This window comes from Corvus kubaryi, unplaced genomic scaffold (assembly GCF_017639235.1).
Source record: "Corvus kubaryi isolate FWS band 111438036 unplaced genomic scaffold, C.kubaryi_AGA036_p1.0 138, whole genome shotgun sequence".
Classification (NCBI taxonomy): domain Eukaryota; kingdom Metazoa; phylum Chordata; class Aves; order Passeriformes; family Corvidae; genus Corvus; species Corvus kubaryi.
Window position 1 is genome coordinate 3713377 of NW_024580672.1, and position 20210 is coordinate 3733586.

The 20210-nt window shown below is 41.1% G+C and overlaps 1 protein-coding gene across 4 annotated transcripts in view; it reads left to right on the forward strand.

Annotated features, from left to right (window-relative positions):
• Positions 1-20210, forward strand: part of NDST2 (N-deacetylase and N-sulfotransferase 2) — a 134980-nt gene that overhangs the window by 46043 nt on the left and 68727 nt on the right. Inside the window, exon 1 of one of the 4 annotated variants that reach the window (XM_042018673.1) lies at positions 16247-16305. The exons of the other annotated variants lie outside the window; for them this stretch is intronic. The gene's annotated coding sequence lies outside the window, so the exon portion shown is untranslated. Of the gene's footprint in view, positions 1-16246; positions 16306-20210 lie in introns of those variants that run through there. 4 annotated transcript variants of the gene reach the window in all.

Here is a 20210-nt window from a genome sequence, read left to right on the forward strand (position 1 = left end):
AATCATCAGGTATCTAAACTATTTTCTAGTTTATTGAGAGCACTGATTGTATAAGAACAATTTCCAGCTGGATGAATTGTGTTTCTGTGCTAGGTCAGCACAACAGGCTATCATTTCTCCTCACCTGGCAGAGCGGCTGCTTCATAAACCATGTGGCTGCTAGCTAAAAGACTCAGATGTGCAGTATTAGTGCTCATCAAGGAAGGGGACACTTGAATAATTATTAAATAGTTGTGAGATTTTGACTGGGGAAAAAGTGATAGTTTCAGGTACTGATGCATTTGCTTTTTCCTGTAATCCATGTCCAAGTCACTATGTTGCATTTGGCTTACCTCATTAAAACTACCTTGGTCAGTGTCTGAGACTGATTTTCTGCCTCATTTTTTGTGCATAAGCGTCAGGCACATAGTGTTGGTGCTGGCGTTATCTAAAGGTATCTAAGAGCATTTGCGTCTCTGAGATGAGGCTTTTAAATTTATTTTGTTTACTTTGTATTATGCATAGCAATTCAAGTTCCTGTTGTCTTGCCATAATCCAAATTTGGAACACAAAATTAAAATGAAAAACTGTAAAACAAAATAAAGCACAGAAGGCATGACAAGAAGTGGGATTGATCTCTTTAATGTAAATATTATTTTCTCTAACCTTGGATTTCTGAATAAGTGTTGATGTCAGTTTACTGTGAAGACCAGGAAGAGCAAACTGTTGTGAGATGGAGTCAAATTTGGGTGCAACATGAGAGATGCCCCTTGTATTTGAGTGGATTTGTGTAGTGTGTGTCTCACAGCCAGCTGCTGGCTCTTCCAGATTTGTCCCTGTGAAATCTTCTCCTTTAGTCTTGTTCCAGAGCTGTAGCACTTGACTCCAGTACATCTCTCTCCAGCCAGTCTGGTTATCTTTTGTTGGCTCTGCAGTGCTCTTCCCTGGCTGTGATACTGGATTGTTTTTCTATCAGTAGGGCAAAAGGATAGGAAGTAGGCAGGGGAAGCGATATCTGAAACTGGTATTGGCTGCTGCTTTAAATGAAAGTTAACATTTTTCATAGCAGTGAGATACTGTAGGAGAAACAGGAGGGCACACTAGGGACAGGTCTTGAAAACACTGCTTGTATTTCAGTCTTGTTCAGGGTTTTGACTCCTAGAACACATTCAAAGTTAGTTGCCAGTTGAGAGTTTAGAAGTCTGTATGGAAATAACCAGTGTTTCAGTTGCATAGTGATTCTTGGGATACAGGACAAGACACGCGCATGAAAAATTATTGTCTAATGGACTAGGACATTCTTTAGCCAGCCTTTTTATCTTCTGCTTTGCCCTTTAGTCTGTATAATAAAGATACTGTTTTGTGAAAGGTGATCTCAGACTGTGCTTCTCTTGGAAATCTCAGTGTTGCTCTCATCTGCCAGAGTTCAAACATTCCTGTCTTCAGCTCCTACAATCAGGGAGCTGTAGAGTGCATTCGATCAGCTCATAAGTCTGACTGATTGATAATAGATTTTGGTGGATTATCTGTTTGGATCAGTGCACTATGAATAGCCAGGGATGTGGGTCCACCTCTTTTGCTGGCAGCCACTGACATTGCTTTATGCTCCTTGCAAAGCTGAACCCTGAAGCTCTTAATCCTCCACTTTTGGATAACCAACTGAACACAGCCTAGCCCTAACCCAGTATTACATTGCAGCCGAGTACAGATAAGCTGCAGTATATAAGCAGTATCTCAATGTAGTACAATAGCTGTGCACACTGAGTGGTGATGTGAGTTTTCAGACTCAGCTGGACTGAGTATCATCTGCAGGAGTCAGGTCAACCCTGGGCTGAGCAGGCACGGCCATAGGTGGAAGCGGCTTCTCTTCCATCCTCCTCTGTCTTCTCTTATTATTTGCTCTCTCTTAGGCTTTGCCCCATAGGACTGACTACCTCTTCCTATTTCGTGGAATCTCAAACTTGAGTTTCATCTGTGTTTTGCAACCCCACAGATCAGGCATTGCTTGAGGTTAATCACAAACACTAAACCCATGCTCCCCTATGACATCCTGTGATGCCTCTGTTCCTGTGCAACACTGAGCAGCAGAAGCTGCCTGTACACAAACCAGATGTTAGTGACCTCAGCCAGAAGATATTAACTGGATTGGCAGGGGTGCTGGCCCCGGGTTCAGATGAGAACCAACAAGATGCCATCAGGAGTTGCCCTCGTGCCCTAACTTGGAAATTGTTGTTTGGACACTCTGCTTTGGCAGTTGATCTTCACAGATGGTTTGGATCTTTTATTACCTTCACTCAAACATGGGTTTTTTTGATTTATGGTGTATAAATGTATTTATACAGTAAAGGAGGTTGCTTCTAGTCCCATCTTCCGATTTCCATATTTTATCTAATAGTTGCTTCAGTTTAAAGAACGTGGGTTTGTTACTCTGGATCATGGATATAAATAGATGCCAGAAGCATGAGGCCTTATCAGCTGTGAGCAGCTGTACTTGCCTTTTCATTTTAAATCTAGACACTAAAGTACAGATAAACAACAAAATGTGTTTTTCTGGAAGGTAAAACTTTAAAATTTGTTGGAATTTGTTGAAGGTTGTTGCCTCTCTGCTTAAAGTAAACTAGCATTACCATTTTTGGGGAAGGCTCTGACCTCCTTGTTCAAGCTCAGAGTTGCAGTTCGGGGTGGTGAGTATTAACATCTGTAGTGCTTTGGTTTTGAAATGCCATGTGTGTATGGACAGTCATGCTTAACCTGGTCTATTGCTTGCATATATTGGACAGCTTAGAGAGTTAAGTCTGATTTCCTTCAGGCTATCATCTTTATATACTCTGCAGAAGAGTATATTCTCTTGGGGAATGCCTGAGGATGCTGGCAAGTGAAGAGGAATATACACAGGCAAAGCTTTAGAGGACAGGATTTTCAACATATTGTATGGGGGATGTAGCAACAAATAGCCTTTGTTAGCTTGATAGGTTAATTTTCAGTATTTTTTTCAGAATTACTTTGTAGACACAGAAATTTGCTTTCCTTCCATTTAATTTTTGCAGCTAATGTTTTATTATTCAGGTAACAAGTTATCCATACTGAAATCTCAGGCTCAGATCTGGAAGCAGTACATAGGTTTTTGTGTGGCTCAGACCCTGAGCTAGTTCACCTGCTGAGCCCTCGCCAACTTTGCTCAGTGTTAGAGCTGATGTCTCTGTTTTGTGCTTCTGAAACATGGGATGCTGGGAAGCTGGTTTTGAAGGTGCTGGAGGAGCATTCAGGAGCCAGCTGGGGTCGATAACTCTCAGGTTTAAACTAAAGCCCTGGCTCTGCAAAACTCTAAAGCCACAGAGCTGACGATAGCAGCAGTTTCAGGAGGGATAACTGGCGAATGAGTACCATGTATGTACTGTGATCCCTTCTGAGACATTTCTGGTGCAGTTTCTTATGCAGCTGCCTTTGTACTTCAGCTGAATCTTCCCAGAACCTGGAGTCCTGCAAAACGTGGTGCAAGGGCACAGGGCTTTGGCCTCTGTACTAAAGGGTTTGTGTGTTCAGGTTTTCCTGTTGCCTGGCTATTCCCATCCCCCACTGTTCTCAGACAGTGGAAAGCCAAGTTAGTATGTTAGTGCTGGATTGAGGGCTGTATCAAGTAGTGTCTGACGAAGGTAAGAATAAAGTGCTTAGCTATAATTTAATCTTTACACTCTCTTGATTGTGTTACTTTTGAAATGTCATAAAGTACAAGTAATCAAGCTGAGTAGTGACTCTTCAGGTTTTCAAGGCTGTATACTTTTAGAAATTACTCCTTTTCCCTGTTGGTATTGGCACTGAGTTATAAAAGTGTTAGAATCTGTGCTGGATATCTAGCCTATGCACTGTATAATAGTACTACAGTGAACAGCATTTACATATACATACATACTTTCAGATGAAAACACTGAGATACAGATTGAAAATTAAGAGGTTTTTTGTCTGACTTTTGGGCAGAATCTTCAGAGTAGGAAACGATATAATGTCCTCATGTATGGGATAGCTATTAGTATATTAGGTCTAAGGGGTTTTCTTTTCAGCTTTTCTGTTTTGTCGAGTATGCTCTTCAAAGATCTAATTTTTGTGGCACAATTATTCAAGGAGTACCTGAGTATGATGATATGCAGGGGATACGAAGATGAAGCAGTAATCTTCTCCAGAGTGCACCTGTAGTTATTTTTGGCACTAGCTTGCTGTACTTTCAAAAGCAGAATCATTCATTTTCCTTCAAGTGATTTTATCTTCCAGAGCTCAGTGGGATGATTCTGCACAAGATACGGAGCTGTCACAAGTTCCGTCCTATGGGTTGCTTTGATGTTAGGAGCTGGAGCAAACTCGACTGTTTCAGAACAACAGATTTATTTTCTCATCATCACCTTCTGGGAACAGTGGTAATAAGAGATTATGACTTGTCTCCCAAGTATTCCCTCAAACATGCATCCCTGCCAGCTCTTTCTCAGCTATTCTGCAGGGCTCTCTCTGGCACCGGAAAGCACACATCTTCCAGCCCCTTCGCAAGTGCTCATTTCATGTTTCTGTGTGCCTCTCCAGTTAATAAAGTTGTTTTGAATGGGGAAATTTAGAAAGGAGGAGTGGCCACATTTTCTGGGTTTGATTTCTTTGTGTTTAATGTGACTACCTGTTTGTGGGCTGGGGCTGGCCACTGGAACGTGCTCCTTGTAACAGAGGAGTGTTGCATTACCTCGGACAGGTATTGCAGAGCTCACTGCAATTCAGCTGATGCAGTTTTACACAGGATGGGGGGTTCTACGTTAAATTGCAAAGTTTTGTGTTAAACCTGATGTTACTTTTCAGCAGAGAAAGACTCTGTAATCTTTTTGCTACCATGCCCCAGGGGAGTTGCAGGGACACTAACATCTGTGCTTGCTGTATTAGGCTGACAGCTGTTTCACGAGTCAATTGGTCCTTTTATCCAGTGTCTCTGAATAGCACAAGGAGTGAGGGCCCTGCACCTTCCTGCAGGAGGCTTTACAGGATGGTGGTTAAGTACTGGCATTGCAACATGCTGAACCTTGGGGCTCCATCACTTCTCTTTCACTTTTGAATACTTCTGAGATCCAGAGCACTCCAGAAAAGTTAGGAGGCATGTTGGTTGTGAGGGGAAGTCAATAGTCAGAAAAACCCTGAGCTTGGTAGGTGAGCAAAAATGACTGAAAAGATTGAATCATGGCTTTAGTGACTTAATATGGGATAGATAATCTGCTTCAGAGAGTATCTTGGAGATCCCCCAGCCTCAACCTTTCTACAGAATTACCATGTTGAGAGTAAGGGAGTATGATTTCCCTTGACTCTCTCTTTGTTTCTGTGCTACTTCCTTTTTGCTTATAATTAAAGAAATAACATAAAAACCCTTTACAGTTTCCATAATTAAGACCCCCCCCCCCAACAACAACAACAAAACCCCCAAAAAACATAAAAGGGAAGTGTATAGGAGCCTCATTCATCACCTTTTGTCACCAGACTTGATTTGACATCTGAGACTACAGAGAAACTTTGGCAAGTGCAATGATTTCCCGTGTGGGGGTAATAAGAGAGAAAAAAGCTGTCAGTTGAAAACAGCAGGAGCTGCATTAGCAAATATAAATTAAACAGATGGCTAAGATACTGCAGCTGTCACATAGAAGCTTCAGGAAGATTTTTAGCTTAGAGCTGCAGGAGGCTATTTTAAAAGGAAAGATGAAAACAACAACAAAGCAAACTTTAGCATGACGAAAGAGACAATAGAACCATTCAGATTATTATATGAAATTTATCTAGGATTGTGGTGTTGGTTTGGGATTTTTTTTTAATTGATGTTTTCAAATCTTAGGATTCTAAAATTAAGTTAGGATCAGCTATTATTAGATCATGTTCAGATTTTGGTATCATGGGTTTGCTTGTTTAAAAATACTCTTCTGTACAAGACACTGGCTCTGACGTACTCTGGAAAGTAGGGAGAAGTGCAACACACATCATGCAGTTTTGATCGACAACTGTTTTACAGCTATTTCAAGAAAAACTTCTTATGAAAGAATTTATAAATAAAATGTTTCAGAAAAGCAGTGTGGAAAGTGTTAACGTTTTGGTGGAGGAAGCCACCTGCATTTTAGTGTCTTGCATGTTCAATCTTAAGATAACTTTTTTCAGACACATTTTCAGCTGAGAAGTGACCATTCCTTTGTGAAAGAAGTGCTAGAACAGTACCCAAGTTTGTTTATTATGTTGAAGTACAGACATATGCTAAATTGAGCACAAGTTGGAAATTCTGTGCTGTTTCTTGGAGGCCAAAAGGCAATTAATTTTCTAAATGTTGTGTCTTAAAGTATTTTCCATCAGTTGGGACTGATGGTTCGTCATAGACTATTTGTGCATAAGCAGAGATTGTCATACTGCCTTTATAGCTAGGTGGTGATGTGAATTATGAAGTAAGTTCAGCTGCATTTGAAGCCTGTGTTTTACGTTCAAAGAAATAGTGTCCACAAATGGATTCCTAGGCAGGCTGATTGATTGTCCAGAGTTCTGCTTTTTGTGTTTGCTTTTTTACTGCAAAAATCTCAAGTATTTGTGGTTGACTTTTTAAATCATATTTAATATGCAAGAACTTCTGAATTTTGATTGTATTTCAGCCCTTGGTACAAAATTAGTATGTCTTCAGTTCTGCATGTTCTCCAACTTGTGTATTTCTGTACAATAAATATCTTTAGGTACTGTTATATCTAATTCTAAACTTCTTCTATATGGATTATTTGAGAGCTACCAAATCTACATATCAAAAAATAAAATCTTTTTTTCCTCTGTGTTTATCCTTCCTGCCATCATCCCCATAAAGTTTGAGTACAGAAGCCCCAGCATGCTCTGAAAGCTGGTGAACTTCCATTCTATTAGAACTAGGAAGTTCATCACTGACATATGAATGCTCTTTACTGGCTAAATCTTCAACCTGTCCTAGACTTTTTCCCATTCTTAGTGGCTTAGGACACAAATCATGATGGACATTAAAGGTCAAAAGCAACAGCTTGGGCTTGTTTATGTGAGCTTGATGAAAATGTATACCCTCATACTGTTCTGGGTGCTTTAGCTGTCTCAGTAGAAGTGAGCTCCTCATCATTTAACTGCATTTCTTTTGTGGTTGTGGCTTCATGCGTAAGTGTAGGAAAGAACAGCTGATGATGCTGAGTAACTGTTGTTTCTACCCTTCAGATTTCATTTCTACCCCTGCAGAAACTTTGCAGCGCTTATAAAGTCCAGAAAACTTGGAGGGAAAAAGCCTCAGCCTGAGTGTATTTCTTTTCTTCCATTTTTTGCTTAAGAGAAACAAAGTTGGCCTTGATGTGTACTTGAACTTGAGAATTATAAATGTGGAATGTCTTTGTCAGTGATGGAGGGATGTTTCGGGGTAGGTGACCTTTCAGTGGGAAGCCTGGCCTCAACCTCTACATATTTGCTCCTAGACTTCAGCTTCCAATGCTTTAGCTAAACTTTGCTGCCAGGACGTACACAGCACGGGGCAGCTGTGCAGGCAGGATCCAAGGCATACAGGAAGATTACACACTGAAATATGCAAGTTCCCCCCGACTTCTCCTCCTGGGAAGAAATGCAGGGATCAGCCAGTGTGATCAGAGGCTCAAGAGAGCTGACAGTTAAGAATGGATGGGAAGGAGCTAAAACAGAGAAGTGAGTTGGATGGGAGGAAACAGAGGGGCAAAGATAGCCTTGTCTTGAAAGGTGGTTAACCTTAAAGTTTCCTGCTGAGTATCCCAAAGGCAAGAATGAACTTTTCCAGCTGGAAGTGTAATTACTATCTAATGGCCATCTATATTCTCTTCTTTATCTTCATGCAAGCCTTCTAAAGCATGTAGGGCTGCATGGTTGTTTTGCTGTAGGTGCAGCAAATTGAGTGCTATCAGGCCTATGACACAGAGCTGGTGAGGAAAATGTCTTTATAGTTTTTGAAACAAGTCTGTGACAAAAATTTTTATGTTGTGTGAGGTGTTACTATCAAACTCTCATTGATTAGGATCAGTTGCTGGCTGAATGTATGATAGTGGAAAAAGAAAACATGATCCAGCTTTTTTTTTAATGCTCTCATGACAAGAAAGTACATCTTAACCGGAAGCAAGTGAGCCCAGCCTTTTGCTTCTGTAGCTTTGGTGTATAGCTTAGCCAGTCTGCAAAAAGATTGAACGTTGATCTTTTTAAGCTTAGTCCAGAATTGCCAAGTCTGTTTTTTAGGTTAGTGTTGTTCTTATGCTATATAGGCAGCTGCATCATTGACTGAAAGAACATGTAGCAGTTATAAATTGCTGCTTATTATTATGTTTATCATTTTAGAGGTCACATAAATGAATCCTAGGTGGAATAAAGCAGCACATCAGGTAGTCCTGGTATGTGAGCTGTGTGTTCTACAGTGCTGTGTCAGTAAATAATGGGTTACTGATTAATTTACAGTAGTTAGTATTTTCTCATTTGTCTCAGTAGCAGAAAAGATTGTTAGTTTGGCTTTAAAGTAGTTTTATCTTTACTTTTCAGTGGAAAGCAGCTGAATACACCAGCTTAAATTTTGGTAATGAAACCACCTTCCACACGCAAAATAAAATTTCCATATTGTCAAGTATAGCAATTTCTGTCTTTGGATTTTGATCTCCATTCCAGATTCGAGCGTGTCTGATCCAAATTAGTTTGTGGAATAACGTTTTGCCAGTTTGTAACCCACCACAGTTTTGAAACATAACTCTGCCAAAGTCTTACACTTTAGTGCATTTACTTTGGTCTGTTGGATTTTGGAAAATTGTATGCTACTGCACATGGATATGGAGTGACACTCTTCTAAAATAAATACAGGTATCTACCAGAGAGGAGCCTTCTAGAGATGTGAAACAGGTGAGTTTCCTTTGCCTGTGTAAGCAAGCCCTTAGGTGATAAGATTTGCTACAGGCTCCTAGCAAGAAGAGAAAATGTTGAAAGGCAAAATGCAGATGCACGACTGCTGGTAGCTGCAGGCTGCCACCCTAAGCAGCTCAGAATAAGGCTAAGCATGTCTAGAAAAATAGCAAGTAGTAGTTTGGGAACCTGGCATAATGGTGCCTCTCCACCTTTGTTAGGAGGCAAGTAACTGTTGGATGTTTAGTGTTGTTTCAAACTTAAGTGAGAAAACTGGGGTTGAATAGAAAATAATAATAACAGCACAGTTAAAAAGGACTGTGGCATGAATTAGTTCCTTGTACCGCAGTCTTTGTTCTTTGCAGTTGTGTAAGTAGTTCATTGTAGTGCTCCTAATACTCTGTTCTATTCTGTTTGGAAGAATATATCTGACCAAGGCTTTGTCTTTATTCCCTCAATTATTTTGTATAAAATAATAAAGTCATATGCATTTGCTGCTAACGGAATCTGTTTGCAGAAGACTTCACTTGTAGCTTGTTCACGTGAATAAATGAACACAGATGGCTTGGTACTGTGAAAGTAGTAAATACACACCCTTCATTTGCGCTCTCTGGAATATGTTGGTCAGAGCTACCCCTCAAGATTTTTCAGCGTAACTCTTCTGTTAAGATTGTGCAGAAATCACACTTAGTTGACATACAACATTCTATGCTAGATTCAGTTAGATACCACCAAAAGTGTGCTTCTGCCAGTTTGGTATGTTTTTTTTCAGGCAACTGGTATTAGCTGTTCTGTCAAAATAGCTTTTTTGCCTGTGTAAACCACATCTTGACTAGGCAGATTTGCTAGTATAGCTATTTTAGCAAAGCCCTTCTACTGTAGGAAAGACCTTATTGATAATACTGTGAGGTTCCCACAGTAGATGAAAGGCACAATACAAAGGGCTTTACAAACATGAATTAAGCTTCACAACACCCTTGTGAAATAAATCATTATTCTAGCTCGATAATGTCTAGTTTCTTTTAATATGAGATGTTTTGCAGGGATGAGAAGGGAAGGTAGAAGATGCAGTTGGGGGGATTAATGTCTGGTAGCAGTGCAGTGTTTATAAACAACAGATTTCTAACCTGTTCCAATCCCCTGCTCTCTCTGGTGTTTAAAATGTCCTTGCAAAATCAGTGATTTAGACTATCAAATTGCTTCTGATTGCTGGTGTCACTGATCTTTGGAGGAGTTTGGATATTGGTACTTGGCAATTTCTCACTTCTTGAAAACCTGGAGGACTTTTGTGTATATGATATTCTCATTAACACTGTTTTTAACTACATTGCTCTCTCTGATTTGTATTAGACTCTCAGTCTCACACTGTTCATGTTCAGTTAAGGGACCTCAAAGGGAATGGAGAGAGGAATAAAAGTACAGGTTTATACACATGAATGATTTTAAATTAAGTCAGTCAGATCAAAGTAGTCAGATACTGAGTTCACCCACATGGTCTTAGTTTAGATATTTTTGTATGTTAATTATCATTTAATCTTTAATTACACGATCACATTCTATTTATTCCCTTTCATTTCTTAGGGAACAAGGAACAGAAGAATTCTACTGGGATATAGGTTTCTTCTCTATCGTTCATCAGCATTGCTTTTGAATTCAGCCTGTAAACCTTTGGGTCAGGCCCAGGCATTTCTGCAGTTCTCTGTTAAACACCATATCCTGGGTTCTGCATTAATACATCTCTCAAGAATTTAAGCAGGCTGTGCAATTTATTCACTTCCCAGTTCAGGGCCTTCAGATGGTGGTAATTGTTTTCACCAAGTACAGCAAGGAACTCACTTTTGAAAAGCTATTCCAGATCTGAAATCTGGGTGATGGTGGAGACATCCAGCCTGACTGGGTTTCCTTTCCTAACCCTTCGTGCATGCTGGGGGAAGTTCCAGTAACTGTTCAGTGGTGTGCCTGATCCTCCAAGAGGTACTTGAACTAACAGGAGTATTTCTGTGCTCTCATACTGTTTCCACAGCAACAGCACACTTATCTTTTTATTCCCCTCTCAAGGTGACTGTTGCCTTGAGCATTAGACATGTGGAAATGCTTGGCCCTCTTGTTCTCTGCTGAGATTTTGGTTTACACAGGTGAAGAGTGTAAGGAGTAGGATGGGGAGAGTGTGGCTCTTGGCAGAGACAGTGTGATTATGAAGTGACAGTGGCAGTAATGAGACTTACTTAATTGTGGCTTTAGTGTTGGTAATATGATTGTTTTGAAAGTCATGGCTCTTTCTAAGCTCCACAGATGAAAGGTCTCAGTCGTTAGTGACTGTCATCATAGCCCTTTGCATGTACTCTTGGAATCATTTAGGACCCACATCCACTTTGTGCATGTGTTCATGTGCAGTATGAAACCCTGTGTGCATTCTCCTGTCCACCTGCTTGTAGACACTTTGTGTGCATGTCATATTAAAAATGCTGTTCTTCTGTCACAGCATTTGTCCTAGCATTGTGGGGAAGACGTTTAATTGCTCCACTGAAGTAGGATGTAGGTGTTACGCCACCTCTTGGGTATGGTACTTACTGTGGGTATTGAGACACTTAATTTCAGAGAAGTACACATGCCTGTCCAACATCTGTTGCGGTGTGGAGGACTAAGAAGCTTTCAATTTTTGAAATAGTTCCATAGATCAGCCCTTTTTTTTTTTACCATTTAAAGGTGGGTGAAAACAGAAGCATGTGGCTTGATACCAATCTCTTGCTGGGGTTGGCTTTTTTCACCAGTTAGGAAAGCAGTCTCCTCTCACACAGGTGCCTAACACAACCCTAAAAATGATTGCTTTATTTTTTTCACCTGTTTTATTTTTGCCTCTTTCCCAGCATCCTTGTCCTAAAAAAATAAGCTATCATATTTTCCTGCAGAGCATATAATTTGTGGTCCTGAGCTGTTCCCTGTGATTTTTTTTTTTTTTTTTTCCTTCCTTTACTCCTGTTCCCTTTCTGAGGAACTGCATGTTCTAGGGAGCATTGTTGTAAGTGCTGTTCTGCTTTTTAACACACTCACTAATCCAGTATATCATGGAATAATTTAAAATTCCATTACATTTAATATTCAGACAAGTCAATTACATTCATAATACTGGATTTGGGAATCTCCATTCCTTTAAGAGTGAATGTCTTAAGCAGTATCTGTCACTGTGTTATGCTTTTGCAGTAAGACTTCTGCTTGATGTGTGTGGTGGTTCTTTACCATCAATATTGTAGTTCCTAACAGTTTTGAGCCAGGCTGCCAGAAGTTTTTGTTATTTTACTCTGACGAACAAGTAAGTGAATGTGTTGACTGGCAAAATGAACGGCTAATGTATGGAACCACGTGATCTGGGGTTGTCTTGGAAAGGCACATTGTTTATAGCTATCTTTACAGTTCTAAGGCTAGAAATGCACTTATCCATATAATGCTTATCCATCTAAAATGTTAAAAGCTGTTCAGGATTAAGTGTCCAAATCAGAAATGTCATTTATGTATAAAAGCCAGAAATTAATAAAATACCTTTTATTGCTTTTTCATTGTAAGCACATCTGGATGTACTTCTGTTAAAAATCTTACACTTAGTTCAAAGATGAAGAGCATTCCAGTACTGAACCTTTTTAAAATTGAAAATAAGTTTATGATTGCACGTCTTGCATTGCTTCACTTCAGTTCTTTTTGGTTGTATCTAGCTCTTTTTGACTTCACATTGAAGAAAGTGTACATTTTAGTTTACTCAAGAATTTGTTTATTGAAAGACCAGAGTAAAAAATTCCATGTCTGTTTAACATTCAGTAATTTGCCATTAAGCTACTTGACACAAGTTAAAATTTATGTTAATACTGTCTTGATTAAACAGCGCTCATTATCACACACTCTGATTTGGCCAAATTGGTTTCCTAGCAGATGTCTCAATAAAGGAGCTCACTCTAACATGAGCTCACTCTTGACACGAGATGCTGGAGCATGTCCAAATTAAGTTAGTGTATTGCAGTAACGTTTGGCACTTGCATAGCATCTTTCATTTCAAAGCATTTCACACAATCATGTATGATATTGGGAAAATGTATTGGATAATACAATGGCCAAAGCAAATGTATAGATTTTAAAGAGCTAGAAGATATTTTATCATTCCAGCAGATGTCTGGTATTACAATTTTTAGTGTTAAGTACAGAGTAGTTGTCTAGTGGCTTCTAACACAAACCTCAATTTCCATAGCTTGCAGAAGGTTTGAGTTAACCCTCTGGAGGTCTCTCTATATATTAAGTATTTCAAACCACAGCTTCAAACTGCTTGTTACTTAATGCTTTTCATCCAGTCTTAGAATCATCAATGCTCTTCAATCCTCTTTTCTTTCATTTTCTTTTAATATTATAACCACAGAAAATACTTGTGATTTCTCATCTTTACCTTCAATTATTCTTTGGTGACTACTTGCAGCATCACTTAAGTCTCCTGTCATGTAGGCTTAACCAAACACTGAAATCCAGAGGACTTTTTTTCCATTGTGCAGTGTTACTTCATACCTGCAAGTTAAGACATTCCTCCTTTAGTCCTCAGAGTTTGTTTTTATGTATTTTGTTAATTCAGTTTATGTGTGCAGGGAAAGCTAATACAAATCATAATTGGGCATATGGAAATCTAAGGATTTTTCTGTGTTCAAACTGTTTGCTTATAATGTGCTTTTCTAACTCCCATTTTCTAGCCTTTTCAGTATTTGGAAATTGGGTTATAGTTGCTGTGTAGTGCAAAGCAGCTATCTGACACATGATACCTAACAAGTACCTGCCTAATTTTTTCTGCTTAAGAATTAGACTTACCTATGTTTTGCATTTCCTTAATGGTTTTGTTTATTGATTGTATTTTACAGATAGCATAACTGAGTGCAGACACTGAAAGCAATTTGCCTAAGATTCCCAGTATTTCCTGTAATTCTGGTTCTGTTTTCCTGATTTGATTTGGAATGATTCAATTATGAACTATATGTAATTTCATAGATGTGTGATATATCAAGTTTATGGTTCATCAGATAGCATTCAGACTTGCTCTTTTCCCCTCTGTGCATGCACCTGTCTGGGTTTTCTTGTAACCACAGCTCATTTTATTGTCACATTTTCCCAAGTTTAATGTTACGTGGGCCATCTTGTAAGGTTGATGTCCATGTTATTTTACAAGGTGAATACTTCACTTGGATTTCAGCCATCCTTGAAAGCAAAGAGTACGTTTTCCAAATATGAAAACGATTTCTTGCATTTGTTAGGTTTCTATATAACTCAAAGGCAGATGAAGTGGTTTTACTTAAATGAAGGATTAGTATTTCAGTGCTGAAGGCAAAAGTTAAAGCTGAGGAGCAATTAACAACAGACTGAGAAGGTGGAGGAGCTAGCTGGCATAGCCAGGAGGCTGCGGGGGTCAGCCCTCCGTGCCCCCCTTTGACCCTGAAGCCTCTGTAATCTGTTGGCTGCGTTGCTGGTGGGGAGGTGCTAACCGAGTTCGATTTAACGATTTAACGCTGGTACTGTAGCATTTAAAGGAAATGAAGGATATGGCAAGTGAGAACTGAACTCTGAGATCTAGTGAAGCTTTCTGAGACATTAGGGGTTCTCCCAGTGGAGTTCTCTTACATTATTCATGGCCTTTAAGCTTTTAGCCAAGCTGAGCACTCTGCACTCAAGTGTAGTAGTAGAAGGTAAAAGGAAGTTAACCCTATAGTGATATATTGTAAGTTTCTTGCCAAGGCAGTAATTTTTACAGTGTGTTGAGGGGATAGAAGCGTGTCTGAGAGAGGGGAAAACTGATTTCAACTCTGACTGGATCTCAGAAAATGCTCAAGCAGAGCAGGAGTACTCTGCAGTAAACCAGTAGGAAGACCACTTGAACCTATATGCAAGGCCTGGGGCTCCATCCTGCCTTGGCCTTCCTCATCAAAGTATCTCTTCTAAGTTTCAAAAGAAGGTATGACTTCAAGCTGCAAGATAAACTAGTACTCAAATATTTCCAGCGATGCTGTGGAAAGATTTGCTGTAGAAGGTCTCTGTATGTTAAGGCTGACAGAAATAGCCAAGACTTCTCAATGATTCTATGATCAGGTACCAGAAACCCATATCTGAATTCCAGCTCGAGTCTGTAGATTCTACTGTGCTTGTGATTGTTCCTTTGAACACATTTGCCTTTTCTTTGGTAAACTCCTTATGTTTAGGATTTTTTTTCTTCTTCATCTTTCCTACCATTTTTTATCCTGTCATTATGTACATTAGGACTGCCTGCTCAAGGGGGCTTTTAGGAAGGGTTCAGAAACAGGAGGCTTTTAATGCAGAGGATCTATATTGGTAATTGATCTGGGATATTAGTGCTGGAGTGGTCTGTCATATCCAGCTTTTACTCCCTGTCTATTCCCTAGCTCTTCTGAGGTTTCACAGCAAGCATCCAGAATGTAGAACAGATTGTTGCAGACTAGTGGAGAATGACCTCACTCAGAGACTGAGAGTTACATTGGGGATGGAGTGGAGAAGGTGACAGTAAACAGAAGTCCTTTGCTGGTGCGTAAACTTCAAGCTGTGTAATTTCAATCTACTGTATATACCTTTTGTTGATAGGACTAAAATATATTATGTTGGAGGTAGGGAAGATAACATATGAAAAAATGCAATACTTGTGCCAAGCACTGGTTAACTTATGAGCACAGAATATCTATTTCCCCATATGCTCGCACAATCTTTAAATCTAGATTCCTCCTTTTTCTTTCATCCTTAAAGAAAACTATGTTCAAGGGTAATATATTTGAGAGCAGATTATTACTTAGAAGCACAAGGTCTAAGGCTTTTAGTTAAAAGTCAGTTCTGAACATTTTACCTTGGAAAAGTATGTGTCTTCTAGGCTGGAGAGGGTAGTTCTGGTTTTGTTGGAGCCAAGATTTTGATGCATTTGCCACTTGACATAAGTCTTAAAAATAATTTGATTAGAAGACTGTGTGTTGGAGTCCAGCAGTCTGGAATAAAAAGTCTCTGTGAACAGTGTATCTCTCTATGCGCAGGTTCTCAGGGGAAACTAAAAATGTTTGAGCCACAGCAATAAGGACCAAGAGGAAAATGATACAGGGATCACAGTGATTAGTATTAGTTTGAGTATCAGAACTGCACCCAGGACCCTTAAAAGAAAGGAAGGAGAAGAGTTTAAGAAACAAAACAACATTCTTGCAAAGACTTTTAAAGATTGCTGCCCTGGGATTGTGCTCTTGATTTTGCAGCCTCATAGCTGCATCTGAAATGAGCTGTTGCAGTTTTACCCCTTGGACAATTTTCAGGGTACTAAACATTTCTTTTGCCGGCAGGTATCAGCTCTGGAGATCCAAATGTTACTAATGGCAGCCTTCAAGTGATGACTGAGAAACTGTGTTGAAAGTTCTGCTCAAAGTATGTTAAGCATTTGGTAGTTCAGCAGCTAAACTCTTTTTGACATTGGTTCAACTATGGCATTTCCTTACAATCATTGCTGATGGCAGATAATTTTCTTGATGTGGTGTTTTTGCTTCAGTGTCCATCAAGAGGTATGATCAATAACAAATGCAGTGGAGAAGATGCTGGAAGTTCCAGAAAGTCTGTGTTGAAAGGCTTTAGCAGACCAGGCTTTTCTGCTGCTTGGTTTGTCATCTTATGAGACACAGCCTTTTACAGTAGCTCTGTTCTTGGTTAATTTTGTGAATGATTGCAAAAATTCCTGCGTAGTTTTGTCCTTCTGTAGGTAATACTTTCAGATTCCTTGTATGTTTCTTTTTTAAGGACATCTCTGGTAGTGTTTCAGCCTCTACAATGGCACAAGCATGTGTACTGCCCTGGGGCCCTCCCTGCTCAGTCAACCGTAGCAGGGGGTCTCTGTACACTTGCCAGGTGTATAGCAGGAGAGCCACACTGGAATTTCAGTCCAGCCTTTGGTTCCTCCCCATCTGCTATTGAAAGGGCACCTGTAGAGCCACTGGGGCAAGGGTGCAAAGCTCTGACTTGAAACAAAGCAGCTCTGAGCTAGTCTCCCCTGCAGCTATCAGAAAGGGAATCTGTTGGGTTTTCATGGCAGGGTTCTGGTAGAGGGAGGGCTACAGGGCTGGCTTCTGTGAGAAGGTATTATAAGCTTCTCCTGTGTCTGATGGATCCAGTGCCAGCTGGCTCCAGGGTGGATCTGCTGCTGGCCAAGGTTGAGCCCACTGGAGATAGTGGTAGCACCTCTGGGGTAAGGTAGTTAAGAAGAAGGAAAAATTGCTGTGCAGCAGCAGTTGCAGCCAGTGAGAGGAGTGGGGAGGTGTGAGAGGAACAACTGCAGACATCAGGGTCCATGCACAAGGAGGGGCAGGAGGTGCTCCAGCTACTGGGGCAGAGATTCCCCTGCAGCCCCAGGTGAAGACCATGGTGAGGCAGCTGGCCCCCCACAGCCCGTGGAGGTCCATGGTGGAGCACTTACCCACCTGCAGCCCGTGGAGGACCCCACACTGGAGCAGCTGGATGTGTCCAAAGGAGGCTGTGGCCCCGAGGGAAGCCTGTGCTGGTGCAGGCTCCTGGCAGGGCCTGTGGACCCATGGGGAGGAGTCCATGCTGAAGCAGGGTTTGCTGGCAGGACTTGTGACCCCATAGGGAGCCCCTCTGTTCCTGAAGGACTGCACTCTGTGGAAAGGACCCACGCTGGAGCAGTTCACGACCTGCAGCCTGTGGGAAGGATTCACACTGGAGAAGTTTGTAGAGGACTGTCTCAAGTGAGAGGAACCCCACGCTGGAGCAGGGGAAGAGTGTGAGAGGTCCTCCCCATGAGGAGGAAGGAACAGCAGAGGCAATGTGTGATGCACTGACTGCAACCCCCATTCCCCCTCACTGTGCACTGCTGTGAGGATGTAGAGAAAATAAGGAATAAAGTGAAACCTGGAAAGAAGGAAGGTGTTTTTAAGATATGGTTTCATTTCTTATTATCCAACTCTGATTTGATTGGTAATAAACGAAACTAATTTCTTCCCCAAGTCGAGTCTGTTTTGCCTATGACAGTAATTGGTGAGTAATTTCCCTGTCCTTATCTCAACCTCCAAGTCTTTCAATATATTTCCTCTCCCAGTTCAGCTGAGGAGGGGAGTGATAGAGCAGTTTTGGTGGGCACCTGGCATCCAGCCAGGCTAAACCCATGACAGGGAAATAAAAAGCAGTAGTCCAAGGGTGGCAGAGCAGGAAAACACCATTCCTCTCAGTCAGAAATGTAAGGAAAGTCCTGCTCTGGAGAGCAGGTAAGCTTAGCCTGGGAAATAAGGGGGAGAAACTGGATTTCACATGCAGCATGCTGGCTCCATTTGAGTGTACAGCATGTCTGCTATGCCTAAGAATGTTGGTATTTAAATAGTTTTAAGCAGGCTTTGAAGTTGAAGCCAGTTGAGTTAAGGTAGAGGTCAGTGTGTTGTAACTGTTGGCTGAACATTGCTAACAGCTTTGTGTACTTTTACATTTTTAAGCTACTAGGCCAAAAAAAATTAGGTGTATGATTTTTAATTGTAAGTTTAATGTTTGCAGTTTTATGTGGCAAACCCCAACAAATCACAGAAGGCTGTTATTTTTCTGCATCCACAGTACTTTTCTTCATGGCCTAACTGAATGTATGAAATTACACTGTTGGGCCCGGATTTTTCCTCTAACATGCAGAGAAGTGTGTATTTACGGTTTTACATTTTAAACTGTGCTCGTCGAGTGTTTTAAACCAAGGAAATCCCAGGAAAGAGAGGAATGGGTATCTCCCATTCGAAGCGGCACAGAGGCGTAATAATGGCCGTGCCTGGGGAACTGGTGCAGAGCGGGTGCTTCACGCATCAACCCCTGCAGGCACTGGCAGCAGTGAAACAGGAAATTTTAAAGGAGAGTATCTATGTAGACAAGCCCAGCGCTGCTCATGTGGAAGGAATTAGTCCACAAGATTTTATCTTCTCTTTAGGTTTGCTGTTCCCTGCTCATGTCACACCTCCTCACTCTTCTCCTTCTAACTTCCAGGAGTGCCTTCTCTTGCAGGTGAGGCTCCCCTTCCCTGAGCTGTGTTTGAAGAGGGTGTGAGAGACATTAACAGAGCCTTGAAAAAGGGCGTGCAGCTGTATTGCCTGTGTCGTCAAGAGGTTTAGAACACTTGGGATGGTGATTGCTGGAGGCAAAACGCTGCTTCAAGACCTTTTAAGATATAGTTGAGTGGAGACTGCACTGGTATAAAGAGGCCAGTATGGGTTGAACGAGCAATTACAGGAGAGCACTCCAGTGCCGCTGAAGTGGGAAAAAAGTGTCTCCCAACTCCTGACACCTCCCGTCCTCCCCCACCCTCTTTGACGGGAATATGTTTACATAATTTGTAAGAAAACTGCTCTCAAATACCTGTAATTTTACGTATATTCCCATGAGCAAAAAGGCTCTCTGAGATCTGTAATTTTGTGTATATTCCCGTGGGGACAGTAGAATGTGTGATAGAAACCACCCTTGATCTTTGGCACATCATCTGACTTCTTTCAGATGTGCTCAGTCCCTTCTGGCACTCAGAGGTTGCAGAAAAGCGACTGAGCATCAGTCCTGAGGGCACCAATGTCCTGAAAAACTTCATTCTGGCCCTCTACCTGTGCCCTTGTTTGCCCAGTTCAGGGATTGCCCTTAAGTTCAAGCCTCAGCCTTCAGTCCCAGCCTGAGGGGCATGGTAGGTGTGCCTGTCTCCTCTTGTGTCTCCACCCTTGTTTCCTGGATGGACCCCACGGTCTTGTTCAGTCCTTGGCTCCATCTCTTTTTGTTATGAACTGAGCCCTCAGGTGACCCTCAAACCTGTTCATTGTCCTTTCTTGGGATTGTCGTGGATCTTGTCACCAACACACAGCTCGGCCCACCATGTTCAGATATGGTGCAAGTGTGGCCAGTAAGTGCCCTGGGGTCTCCACTCTTTCTCTGTTGGGGCAGACAACTCTTGAGGTACCCTGAGACCACAAGACGTGGTGCCAACTTAGTCATTTTGGGTGAGAAAAGTAACCACAAGCAATGGTATAACTACCTGCAAGATCACTGTGTCTTTATGAAGCTGAAATAGTTGCAAAGATGAAAACATGAGAGCAGAGGGTTAGAATGTTTCTTTTCTTGCTGGTGGTATTTCAGGGGCTGTTTTTTTTGTTTTGGTTTGGTTTTTTTTTTGCCTTTTTTTTTTAAGCTGTTCCTGCCTAACACCAGCCCCCCATGCTACTTGGTAAAGCAGCATGTGGCACACAGCAAAAACTCTGTTTTCTCTCTCATCATGTTTGCTTCAGGACCGGCAGTTGTCTGTCCTCATATTTAAGGGT